We start from the raw sequence: 13,099 nt of genomic DNA on the forward strand, positions 1-13,099 counted from the left end.
TAGCTTCTAACCCTGAAAATTGAGTTACAGAAAAATCTAACAAACTCTCCCAACAGAAAAATTATATAATAAACGGAGCTTTTTCAATATTTAATGTCATTACTTAACTGTTAGTTCTGATTCTCAAGATGTCTTCTAGTCATTAGCAGGTTCAAGTTCTTTCCTCCTTCCTCCTTTGTCAATAACAAAGGCTCTGGGACCGATGTAGAAAGCTGTTTTCCCTTCTTCGCGTGCTTTTTTCACCAGTGGCCACAGCAAGTTTCTTCTCTGACGGTCCTCTGGGGAGAAATCCTCCTTGAAGCGCAGGTTGCTTGATTTCAGAAAAGATGACTGCTTGGCCGCCTTCCATACCGTATCCCTGTAGTGTCTCATGGAGAACTGGATCATCACTTCTCGAGGACGACCCGTGCCTGTAACGCGACCCAGCCGGTGTACGCTGTCGATGACGTCTGGTAGTTTTTCTTTGCATCCTGGCGCTGTCTTCTGGCAAATGGTAATAACCTTGCTACGAACATCTTCTCCTTCTTCTTCATTTATTCCCGAAAGCCGCAAGTCCCATCTTCTTTTATAACGTGAAAGTTCGAGCAGCTTATTTTCCATTTGCAGCACCTTTTTTTCTGATTTCTCAACTCTCCCGACGGTTTCTGTCATCTTTTCTTGCATTTCTTTCATTTCAGCATGGATGTAATCCACCGAATCTTTGAGATCATTTATGCTTGCTTGAAGACCGTCCGCTCTCTCGTTTATCGTCAACTTTAAAGTTGTTATGATATTTTCAGCGAAGTCATGGTCTTCTGTCGATTTGTGACTTTTAGCCGACATCTTAGTTGGTGTATTTTCTGTGCTGACGGATTTGCGCTTACCACTTGCAGCCATTCTTTAAAATTTTCAAGACGTCCTTTTTAAACAGCTTTAAGCACAATATTTAACGAAGGTATCAGAATAAATGCTTCCCTGCGTTAAAGCAGCAATAACAGCTCCCTATCCAGACAATCTCGGGAGAGCTTGCAAAGAACGACCACTCACGCCGCCATCTTGGCCAGCTCCCGTATTATTTCCCATGTACGAAGCTGAAGTGATGTTACTGACGTCATGTCTTTTCGTTTGTCCTTTTTATTTCAGTTTTAAAGGTTAAAGGTTTTGCATCAAAGCTGTTAATAGCGCTGTTAATTCGCCATTTTGCTGAAGCCGTTGCTGGTTAGGAGTTTTAAACTAGTATTAAATGGACCATTTACATAACAAAAGACTATTTTTGCTGCATTTCTTGAACTTTATTTTTCAGTTTTGCAAGTCAGAGAAAATGTTCTTTTTGAGAATAAAGAACCCCTTTTTTTGTTTGATGTTCAGCGTGCTCCATTTATCCCAGCTTATTTCAGTTTTCACTTTTTTATTTGAAGTTCTATGTGCTCTGCCAATCCCGGCTTACATGTCATACATTGTGAAAGTACATTTTTCTGATCATAGTTTGTTGTGACTGTGGACCACTGATGAGAAATAACGAGGCACAGAGATATTGAGCTCAAAAATCTCATGGATGGAAGAAGGTGAGTCAGAGCATGGAGTGTAATGTAGCATGCAGGCCAAATCTAGATCACTGAACACACCAGTATTTCTTTTGTAATTTTTCATATCGGAGATGGGCAGCATGATTTCACTGTCCCACTTCTGGCAGCAGTGCATTTACAGTTCTAACGCTGGAAGCAGTTCAGGCTTTTCTTTGACACAATTATGTACTTTAATAGTGGTGGATACTGTAGTTTAGATGGGATTTTATTCATGTATTTTTTTATTAGTTTATAGTGTCAGATTGTACGCTTTGGACAACCAGTATTTCCAAAAAAACAAATTTCCCTTTCTTGTAGGGAAATATGCCATCCTCTCTGCTCTATACATCAAAATAAAACTATTTTCGCTGGTACTTTCTCTGGTATTTTATTCAATGGATCTTACTCTAAAGGTCTGATATGTTGAAAAATTATGAGGGTTTCAAATCTAACATTTTAAAAGCTTGTCATATCTTCATGTAAGCAACTAGCCCTTTGTCTGTTAGAACTCATGGGAATCCTGTTTTTCAATGGAAGCTCTTTTGCATCAAATGTATCACTTACTGTATATTCTCCATGAATTTTGACCATTAGTTCCAGGAGTGCATATTAGCAATCCTTTGATTCAAGTTCAAGTTCGGAAGTGGCAGTACACCCTTCCTGTAGGATTTCTGCTAATGCATTTTAGATATTTAGGGTCACTTCCCTTTGAAAGTAAGATTAAATCCAATATTTAGCTCATGGACAATTCCACCTGAGATCCAGTTTTCAGGCCACTCTGCCCTATAAATTAACATGTTTTAGAAAGCAAGCAGTGCTAATAAAGCAATTTGGGTTTCCCTTTATGTGGAACTGAAAATAATATAATAAATTTTAAATAAAGCCTTGTACACTATACTGCCCTGCTTAAATATGACGATCAGTGTAGGGAAAGGAATATGATTCAGTTCAGCAGTCCAGGCTGAGCAATAACTCAATTGTTTTATTTATAGGTGGGTTTTCTCCAAAGAAATATGAGAATCCTACAGTCACTGAAATGCTTGGCATGCAGTTTCTTTTGAGGCTGCAGGTTGACTTGACTGAAACGTGTTTTCTTTGTATATTTGGACTTTTAAAAAATCCAGGAGGTAGACTGTCTTCAGTGTCAACACTTTCTTATACGGAGAAGGTCCACAGTAAAATATGGCAGTTTTTTTAGTAAGTTTTTATTTAACAAAAATATGTTTAAGAATATACGTAGAAATTAATAAATTAAACAAATAAGATCAGCATTTTCTTATAACTCATAACTTCTTATAACTACAACTACAGAGTGAAAGATTGTTTTATATTCTTATGTGTTTGTATGTATATATACATATGTATTCTTTTGTTTTTCTTATTTCATTCATTAGGAATAAGGAGAAAATCTGTTGTGGCACAGTTGTGTTTATTTACAGCAACAGTTCTGGGTCTTTCTGCATTGAATTTTCATGTTTTCTCTGAGCATCCCTGGGTTTTCTCCCGCTACTCAATTAATTTTAGGTTAACTGGTTGCCTGTCATGGACTGGTGACCTGTCCAGGGTGCACTCTGCCTTTTGCCCAATTACTGCTGGAGATAGGAACCTCCTCCCCCTCCCCACCACTGAAAGGATATGGATGGATGGAACCTCTATATTCGTACGAATCTCCCCGAATGTGGTTAAATAAAAATTATTTGTTTAAAAAAACCAGATACGATAATTTATGACCATGGCTCTTTGAAACCCAATCAGCAGCAGAGGCAGCCACTCCTCAGCCAACCATCCACCTGTGAAGCAATGACGCTTTATGCATAGTAAACAGGGCTCTTAAAGAGACATCCACTCCCCCCATGCTAAGGAAACGTGGAGGGCTTCCTTTAAGTACACAGGGGGCCTAGAGGGCAGGCTGCCAGGGAATATATGGGGCTAGACAGCCTGCTTACTTGTAACACAAGGTCCCTTTACAGAATTATCCACGCTCCGCTGGAGCCGCCTGTCCCCGCCCCTTTCCGTCCCTCCGACAACACACAGCATCCATCCTCATGGGCTCACACGCTGCGTGATCCACATCACAACCGACTGAGCGGTGGCTTGGCCGAGCCTCATGGAGTAGTAGGACTACTAGTAAGAGGAGGTGGGCTGCTCTCGGCTGCCTTTTGTTACTTTCCCACCTTTCTTCTTTTATGGAGTCGCCTTTTTGTCCGGAATATCGCTGCATCCCATAGCGGTAAGTGTCTGCTGCAGATGCTGAAGGGGAAACGGGACTATGGAGCTATTGTCTGTTGCTGAGCCAAGTTCAGATTTCCAATTAAAAGACAACGCTGGGGTCAGATTTAATTAGATCGATCCATTAATGTACAAGAATCGCTCAGTTGTACGAGAATCTGTTAAAACTGCTGTTTAGACAGAATATCGGTATTTCACAGGCACCTGTCTTTACCAGCAACAGTGGCCACCTTATAGCGCTTATATGCGCAACCTTTTTTTGCACAGCCAACAAGAACAACGTGAGATTTTTTAATGTATTCTTGCTGTGTGTAAATATGTCGCCTCCGTTGCCGAGCAAAATGTGTTTTCAGCCCAAGAGGGGGGAAAAATGTGGCCCGTTTCCCCGCCCCCCAACATCAGATCCTGGCTCTGTCTCTTCCAGCAGCACCCGTAGCCGTGCAAAGACGCCGCTGATCCCTCAAAGACGGAATTCCCAAGCCTTAGGGGTCTTTATGGTCGTTTCAGAGCAACCTTGAAATTAAATCAGTGTTGCATGTGTCATCAGCATGTTCTGATTGCCTCTTCTTTCATTATGTTCCCACTGCAGTGCCATGCATTTACTGTAATGGCTTATGCAGGGGGAAGAAATGAATATAATACGTTTAGATCCATCACATTTTGCTCTTGTGGAGTAAAAATTAGGATTTAAGATGTTTGTAATGCACCAACAAGGTATTTAAATAATAGATTCATCTTTATGTGGGCAAAAATGCATTCATTCTCGGCTACAGTTCTAAATTGTACATTGTGACCAGGAATTGAAAGTAAATAATATGTGAAGTCACTATTACAGGAGCCATTGCTACTTATGGCACCTGCAGGATTAAATCTTGCCTGTCCGTTCATTGCATGCCCTTAACCAACTGTGTGCATGCACAGTTGCACTGAACCCTCCTCAGCTTGGCTGAGCATTGAAGACAAGAAAGCATTACCCACCCAGAGAGGCAGCATATTTTCACCTTCCATCCTAAACGGGCATCTTACTGCATGTGCTGGTATATTTACGGGCGTGTCTAAGCTCGTGTCTGTTGTGTGAGCCAAAGCAGACGAGTAATGTTATTTAGCGGCCAGATGGCCTGTAGTTGGACCATCAGGTGAGCCTTTTCCGTGGCTGTCAGTAGGATCTGGTGAACGCTGGGCACCTCTTGGATCCCAGCCACAAACTACACAAGTGTGCACCTGAGTGTGTCTCTATGTGGTTGCTCTCATATACAGTGAGTGTACGCTCACTTTTCAAATTGCTGCATATGTTAGTTGGCATAGGCTGTTTAGTAGATGCTTGGACGTGTGCATTTTCCTGTTGATGCTTAGACAGCTAGCCAGGCTGAGGTCACAGTGACATAATTTGCCTAAAGCATAATCATCACCAAGAATGACTGTGTGGTAGAGGCCTATGAAGGGTTCCTACTTGAAAAGTATGGAACTTCCTTTTATAATTGTCCAGGTCTGAGTCAGAATGGAACAATGTTTGATTTAACTTCTAAGTGTGTTTAATCGTGTCTTATGCAAAGGTTGTAATTGGCTTATTTTAAATCAAAATGCTTTTCTTAATTTGGCAGGTCAAGCATTTTGATTTCCCACTGATAGGCTAAGTTCACTCACTTTCAGATAACAAAAATAGACTTTATTACTATCTGATCTCAAAACAGCCATAAGGTCAACTGCCATTCTAGATTTTAAATTGGTTCTAAGAAAAACACATGAAATGGTGTAAAATGGTGGTGGCAGCACCATGCTCTGGTCATACGTTTTCTTCAGTACAGGAGACAGGGACGCTGTAGGGATGCAGAGAAATGTGCAATCTTGAGCTGCATTTAGGTTATGCTTAAAGGTCTGTGATCTATGCATGCTTATTATGCCTCGCATAAAAAAATATGAGACACTATTCATTCTGAATTTGTTGATAGAAATGTGACAGTAAAGATTTCTGTGGTATAATATGCGCTACTTATCATGACTAGTCTCCAGGTACAGAAATATTAGAGGGAATCCTGCAGGACAGTGGACCGTCCACCGAGGCCGATTAAATAATTCATCTCTTGTGTGAGATTGCTTCGTCAGTGATGAATCATAGCGTCCACATGAAATTCAAGCTGCATCCTGATCAGCTGTGACAAATTGCTTACAGAAACTCGATACTGTTGTTTTCATCTTTTTGTATTGATCCATTCATTTAGCTTTGCATTTATGCAGATGAAGCATTAAGAAAAAAACCAATTCTTGCAATGAAGAAAGGTTGAGTTTTACAAATCCAGACAAAATAAATGAAATTCCGTCTGCTTTCTTCACTTTTTTTTTTAAAATAATCAGATTCCAGTGAAGCTGCAGAAAGAAGTGACATTTGAACCCATCTCTAAAATCCATCCTGAGTAGGGACTAAATATTGATTTTCCATGCAGTCTCGCACCCATAGACATACATGTATGGGCGGAATCACACATAAACCTCCTCCATGTCTCAACCCTAGCAGGAATTTGATTACATCTAGACATGGGGGGCAGTGTTATTAGTGCAGTGGTGGTGTCTCGATTGGGTAATAGATCTGTCACAGCAATGCCCCCTGGGAATGATCGGCCCTATTGGGCGAGATAAGACCTGTCACTAGAGAATGAGTGACCCTGCCTTTATTTGAAAACGCTGATACATACAGGTGATAAATCTCTCGGTGGGTGAGCTAGAATGGTTTTGCCAGCTTGTGCAGTGTGGCTTACTGTTTAGCATTTCAAATTTGAACATCACCACATATAGGCATACGTATATCTTAAAATCATTCATTCATAAGAAAAACCTTCATGCTGTAGTGGTTAGTTAAAATATTTATAGAAAAAGACCTGGCCAATCCTAAAATTCAGAGAGTTTAAATCTGCAAAGCAGGTGTAGTCCACTGCATGTCCCTGCAGCACTGCAAAGCAGCATTTTCTATTGAGGGAAGTGCTGCTTTGCAGTGTTGTCCCCTTGAAAGTAAGTTTAAAGAGATTGTCAGGATCATTTTTTGGTTTGGGATAGTTGTCGGAATACCCCATCAACCTGCTGCAGACTGATAGAAGCAGAGAAAAAAGGGGACGGATCCTGAGAGTTAGGCTGACGATGTGTAAGACTAAAGCCCATTTTGTCTATGTTCAATTCAGATGTCTTTGCGATACACTTCACAATACAAATATACCAATTCACATACAGAAATATATAATCTAAGAGTGGGACATTAACACATTAAAAGTCATTTTAATGCGTTAAAATTTTGAATGGAATTAAATAATTTTTTTTTTTCTTTTAAATGCAAAAGTTCTGAGCTGGAACCTTCCTTCTGTGTTTCTGGTACATCCACGAATCTGATACACAGGCTGTATTAATGCGATGGATGACAAAATAGCTTTTTTTGGTACACTATGAATTTTTGCCTCAGAAAGCGATTTGATGGACCAATGGAAAAGACCATTGTTGTGTGCAAGTTGTGCAAAAAAGCTGGCCTACTACTGAAGCTGTTAAAGCCTAAGGTACCATCCCAATGCAAAGCATGTTGTAAATGTTGTCTGTGGGAGTTAAAATAGATTACTGAGGTGCAATCAGAGGTTTTGAAAGGGTTCACAGTCATTTAATTATATACCTTGGATGTGAGCTAACACGTTTTACTTGCAAAGAGCTCATTAAAGAACAAAATGATAAAATAACACACTTTCTTACCTGAGAAGCTTCACTTGGTATACATATGGCTGATGGTCAGAGATGTGACCCAGCTCAAGCTATCCAGCAGCTGTTACGTATTGAAATGTCTTTCTGTTGAAAATATGCATCTGATTGATTGTTTCATAATCGTCTTCAAAAAGTGTTTTAAGCACAATGGTGGGCACCCCACATTCTGTTAGACAACTCTTTTAGAGAAAAATGTACTTGGCCTCTGCTGTTTTATTTGATGCATCATCTATCCATGATGGTCTGTTTGTCTTATAAAACCCTGCCTTTGAACTATCTTTCATCACAAAAGTGTGTTATGAAGGGATCTGTTTGCTTTAATTGGTGTTAGAACTTAGGGTTGTTTTGAGTTGGCTTCCCTTCCTTTGTCTGGCTAGTGCAGAGGAAGACAACCAAACTTAAAAAATGGCAAACTACTCTTTGACCCATTTCACAAACAGGAACATGTGTATTGGTGTAACTTGGCATCTTGTTGTGACTGCGATGCTGCTGTTGCTGTTCAAATGCCACTCAACTTGTTAAATAAACTGACATTTATTTTTGGCTGGTAAATCCCTTGTGTCCATCTATCTGTCATTGGTCTACTGCGTGGTTTGACAGGTCATACCCTCTTTGTCCTGTTCATGGTTTCGTGGGGACTTGTGCTTTTCTCCAGCAGTTTAAGGTTGTACATCTTGGATGCTGCTAATTTCACATGTAATGAATCAGATGTAACTAAATATGGATTAACAGCTACAGATTCCTGTCACCAGATAATAGAGTTTGTATTTAAACTAAGACTTTCATGCTCAATATCTGCTGTGGGAAGCAGATCCAGACTTGCTTCTTATGTGTGGCATAAAATGTTCAGAAGTTAAAAGAATCTTCACCCAATGTTTTACTGGAACAAATCTAATTAAAACAAAAGTTGCAGCACAGAATTGTGAGATTTTCCTTTCTCCTCAGCTGGGGTAAGGGGAATGCGTTGTTATTGTGATGATTCTGAAATAGCTGAATGCTCAGATCAAAAAGCCCGTTTGATCTCAGTATAGACTAAAATCCAGATATTTTACAAGGCAGCATGAGGAAGAAAAACTTGCACTGGATCACTGAATGTTTAAAATGAAGTGAAAACACATGGGACACTCGTGGGAAGACAGGATTTATTTTCTTAAAAACTTTTAATTATATGCACAGATATCTGTGCATATGATTAAACCCAACTGAGCATATGCACATATATCTGTGCATATGCAGATACCTCTAGGCATTTTCTGCTTAGTGACATTTGTTGGGCTGCAAAACAACACTCATTATTTTTATACCTTAACAAACTGTGCTGCTTTACAGAAGCGTATGCACAAAATAGTTGTGAAACTGTAGTTTATAGAATCTAATTTAACTTTAGCTTCCCAAATGTTAAAAATATGCCACTAATTCGAAAAGCTAATTAGGAGCTATAAAGACTCATTTGCAAGTTGGCATGATTTGTTTCTTTTGTCATACCACATGCATGAGAAATAATTGAATTTGACAGAGGAATCACGAGTCTGGGATAAGACCATTGACAAAACAGACAGCTGGGCCATTGAGCTCAAACATTTTTGAGGCCATTTTTAACCCTGTCATTTAATTGTCCATTTGTCGTGTATGTACACTTTGTGTACATACTGTTGTTTTTACAAGTCATATGTACTTTGTATTGCAAACCAGCGATGTAAAAACTGTTTTAAGATAAAACAAATTTGGCAAGAACAGGAAATCAGTGTTTTCTGACTTTTGTTTTTGTTCGAACAATGCTTCTTGGATATAAATTGTACTGTTGGACAGCCTGCTTACTTTCCCTCGCGTTGTTCCACATTTGTTAAGGAAAATGTATTTATGGATTGAGCAGCAGGGTTGAGTATGTGGACTGCATCCATAAAAAACTTGCCAAATCCTATCTGCCAATGCCAAGCAGCTTATTCCACTATTGATGCTTGTTTTAAGCACCTGGTACACCTGGTATTGACAGTCAGGTACCTGATACCTTCTTCAAGCACGCCACATTTCACTAATCTGGGAAGGGCTCATTCCTTGCTGCAGTTGTCAGCTGGTGGTGGGCAAAACCAAGTTGCAGCAGCAGTGGAGCAACACAACTGTGTGTTAACAAGGTGGTGGCCTTAATGAGGCTGTTGTGGCTATGTATGATTCTTCCATGCAGTGCTGAGGCCCTTACTGGCTAATGAATGGATAAAATTAGCACTATATCTTGTTTCTTTAAACTGCCAATGAACAAGAGTCATGGTTTTTCATTGTCAGAGAGGCAATGATACAGACGATTTGACATCTTCCTTACAGATGTGGCATTTTAAAGGAAAAAACAGGCTTTTTAATAATATAAGTGTATATTGCTAAGAAGCATAGTTACGAGAAAATCGGTCAAACAAAAATTTCCCCAGGTGTTTGAATGATCCATGGAGAGCCCATCTTTCAGCTTCCAGGACTTAAAAGATCTGCTGCTTACATGTTGGTGCCAGACACCACAGCACACCTTCAGGGGTCTGGTGGAGTCTTTTCTACCATGGGTCAGGGCTGATTTGCGACCAAATGGGGACCAGCAAGCTTTTGGGCAAATCTTCATAATGTTATGGTCAATCAGTTTAGTAAACTTAGTAAAACCATTGATAAAGATAAGCCAGGGGCGTGCTGTGGTGGCGTAGGGGATAGCGCGACCCACGTTTGGAGGCCTTGAGTCCTCAACGCAGCCGTCGCGGGTTCGATTTCCGGACCCGGCGACATTTACCGCATGTCTTCTCCCCTCTCCTTCCCACTTTCCTGTCAGCCTACTTTCATATAAGGGACACTAGAGCCCACAAAAAGACCCCTTAGAGGGGAGAAAAAAAAAAGATAAAGACAAGCCTCTGAACATACATTAGGGTAAGTTTCTCACCAAATAAAACTATGCAAGTTTTTAGTTTCTTATCTCTATTTCTGTGTCCTTTTTTTGTCCCATCTCTTGTACTTTCTGTTTCTCGATTTGCTCATCCCGCTCCGCACACCTGATTGAATTCAGTGTTCTGTCTGATGTATAACACCTTGGGGAGAATGGATTGGAAAGAAGGAGGTTATCTTTTATGTTAACTTTCGCTTACGTATATGTGCATGTCTGTATTCTTTTAGGATGTTAGAGACAGCTTGCAACAGCGGTTCTCTAAAATATTGTATAATGGAAGATTGTGACTATTCTATCCCATGGTCATATGTAGATTCTGGTTTCGTCAGAAGTTGGCTTTGTAAGAAAAGCAATGACTTTACAGTATGAAAAAAATAATTCCCATGGAGCACTTTAAAAAAATGCTACAAGGAAGGATTGAAAACTATTTTTAGCACCAAAGATTCTCTGTTGGCAAGAGTGTTAGCCATGGGACTTTACTGTTTCAGTCTCAGGAAGCTGTTGTGCAGTCAGCAGTAGAGGAGGGAAGAAGCAAAAGAAAAATGAGATCTGCATATCCTGTTATCTATGATTCTTTTTCTCAACAAGCTGCAAAGTGCATATTTGCTATCTGGTGACAGCTGGAGTGTTTGCGCATCCAAAAACCTTCTTGAGTTTTATTGTAGCTGAATATCAGCTGCTGAACAATTGGACTGTTTGCAGGTAATATTTTTCCAAGGCTTTGTAGTAAAAATCAAGAAACTGAAAATCAGCTTGAGAGCTGAAGAACAAAAGACTGTTGATACAAAACACAAAACACTGCATGTAGGTACCAAAAATCCCCCCAAAAATCTTATTTCCTTCTCTCAGTTGTCAGTGGCTTCAAAAAATTACGACACAAACATCTGAGTTTATTAGAAACATCAAAAAAGCAGCTTTGGTCCTGATGTTTGTTTATTGAAATGGGCATCTCTCAAAAGATAAAACACCTGAAACAATATGAAAAGGAGTGTTCCCTTTTCTTACCCTTCTTATGATTACTGAGCAGTTTGATATTTGTTCAGTTGGAAGCTTTCATTGTCATGACCCTAATCTTTAGTTCCCTGCACAGATTATCTGTCAGATTTAATTTGTGTTTGGGCGGACAACTCCGAAACGTTAATGTTACTTCCTGTCAGAAGAAACATGTTGGTGAAATTAAAAGTTTACCTTGCACTTAAATCTGCCATGGGTGTCAATTTTGCACTGAAGTGGAATTGCTGATTGTGGCACCCTTGGCAAAAATTGCAATAGTTGCAATAGCCAAACAGGGGCAGTTTGGCTCACTCTTCTCTGCATGTATGTTTTAATTAAGTCACATTGGATGTTTTTCAAACATGAATGGTCTACTTGAGGTCATGCTACAGCATCTCAAATGGATTTTTATGCACTCCAAAACTAATCTTGTGGGTCATTTTTACCCATTCAGAGGTGGTGTGCTTCAGAGCATTTTCCGGAGCATTCTAGTGCACTTGACCTTCGCAAACTGTTGGCTGAATGTTTATCTTCAGGATTTTCTGGTAAAGAGCATAGTTTATGCTTCCATCAATTCAGATTGCAAAGCAGCAAATCAGCCCCATGCCATGACTCTACTGCCGCCATATTTAATTGTATGATTTTTTTTTTTTTCTGAAATTTTGCGAGTTTTATGCCAGATGTAACGGGATGCACAACTTACAAAAAGCTCCACTTTTGTCTTTCCAGTTAACAGGATATTTTCGCAAAAGTCTTGAGGTCAATGAAGTTGTTTTTTAAGCAGATATGAGACAGGTCTTTGTGTTAAGATGCAATTTTTTCTTAGTCTATTTCTTATTGTTGAATCTTTAACACTGATTTTAACTAAGGCAGGGGACGCCTGCTTTGACTCTTGTTCTGTAATCTTTTGTCATCTCTCTGAGGCTTTGATTCATTCTTAGAGTAGTTTTGGTCCTGGCAAAAATGATTACTATAATTTTTGAAAAATCTAACAAGAGAAATTAACTGATGAGCAGTAGTTAAATAAATGTGTGAAACAGTTTGTTTATATGAATGAAAAGGCATTAAGTCTGGACAAAATGAGGGTAGGAAGGTACAACTTACTTCTTTCATTCACAAGTGATAAAACTAAACTGTGTGTAGAAAACAAATTACTGTAGGTGGGAACTAGTGTTTGTGAACCTGTAAAACAAGATGTTACTTTTTCAGTCTGTTTTGTTTTGCAAAGATTGTACCTACTGTGCATGCAGCATTTTGTACTTTTAACCTTAAATTGAAATGGAAAGGTTTTAAAGTAGTCACACCAGCCTGCTTGTAAAAGCACAAGAAGTGCTGTAGTTTTATCAAAATGCAATTCTAGCTCAATCCAGGACAACATAAAGATAGGAATGTGACAATGGAAGGAAATTATTTGAGGTATTCGCACCCAGCTTCTGATTTTCGACTATGCCAAACTTGCTGTGGGAGGTTAACAACTCTCAATTGGACATCATCTTTCTGTAGGAACACAAATCAACTGGAGATCAGGAGATGGGTTTTCAAATGTGATATTTCTGCGCTCAATATTTTACTTCCAGCTCCTGCTGTCTCTGATTGGAGCACAGTCATAACTAGAAAAAGCCATCACAGCTGAGTGGTCGGGCTGCGGAGATACTGATGAGTGCTGACAAGTCCTGTGGGCTACTCG

The 13,099-nt window shown here is 39.6% G+C and overlaps 1 protein-coding gene across 2 annotated transcripts in view; it reads left to right on the plus strand.

Annotated features, from left to right (window-relative positions):
- plppr1 (phospholipid phosphatase related 1) overlaps positions 1-13,099 on the plus strand; it is an 81,244-nt gene that overhangs the window by 24,405 nt on the left and 43,740 nt on the right. The window contains exon 1 of one of the 2 annotated variants that reach the window (XM_023338464.1): positions 3,413-3,774. The exons of the other annotated variant lie outside the window; for it this stretch is intronic. The gene's annotated coding sequence lies outside the window, so the exon portion shown is untranslated. Of the gene's footprint in view, positions 1-3,412; positions 3,775-13,099 lie in introns of those variants that run through there. 2 annotated transcript variants of the gene reach the window in all.

Source organism: Xiphophorus maculatus, chromosome 8 (genome assembly GCF_002775205.1).
Source record: "Xiphophorus maculatus strain JP 163 A chromosome 8, X_maculatus-5.0-male, whole genome shotgun sequence".
NCBI classification, from domain to species: Eukaryota; Metazoa; Chordata; class Actinopteri; order Cyprinodontiformes; family Poeciliidae; genus Xiphophorus; species Xiphophorus maculatus.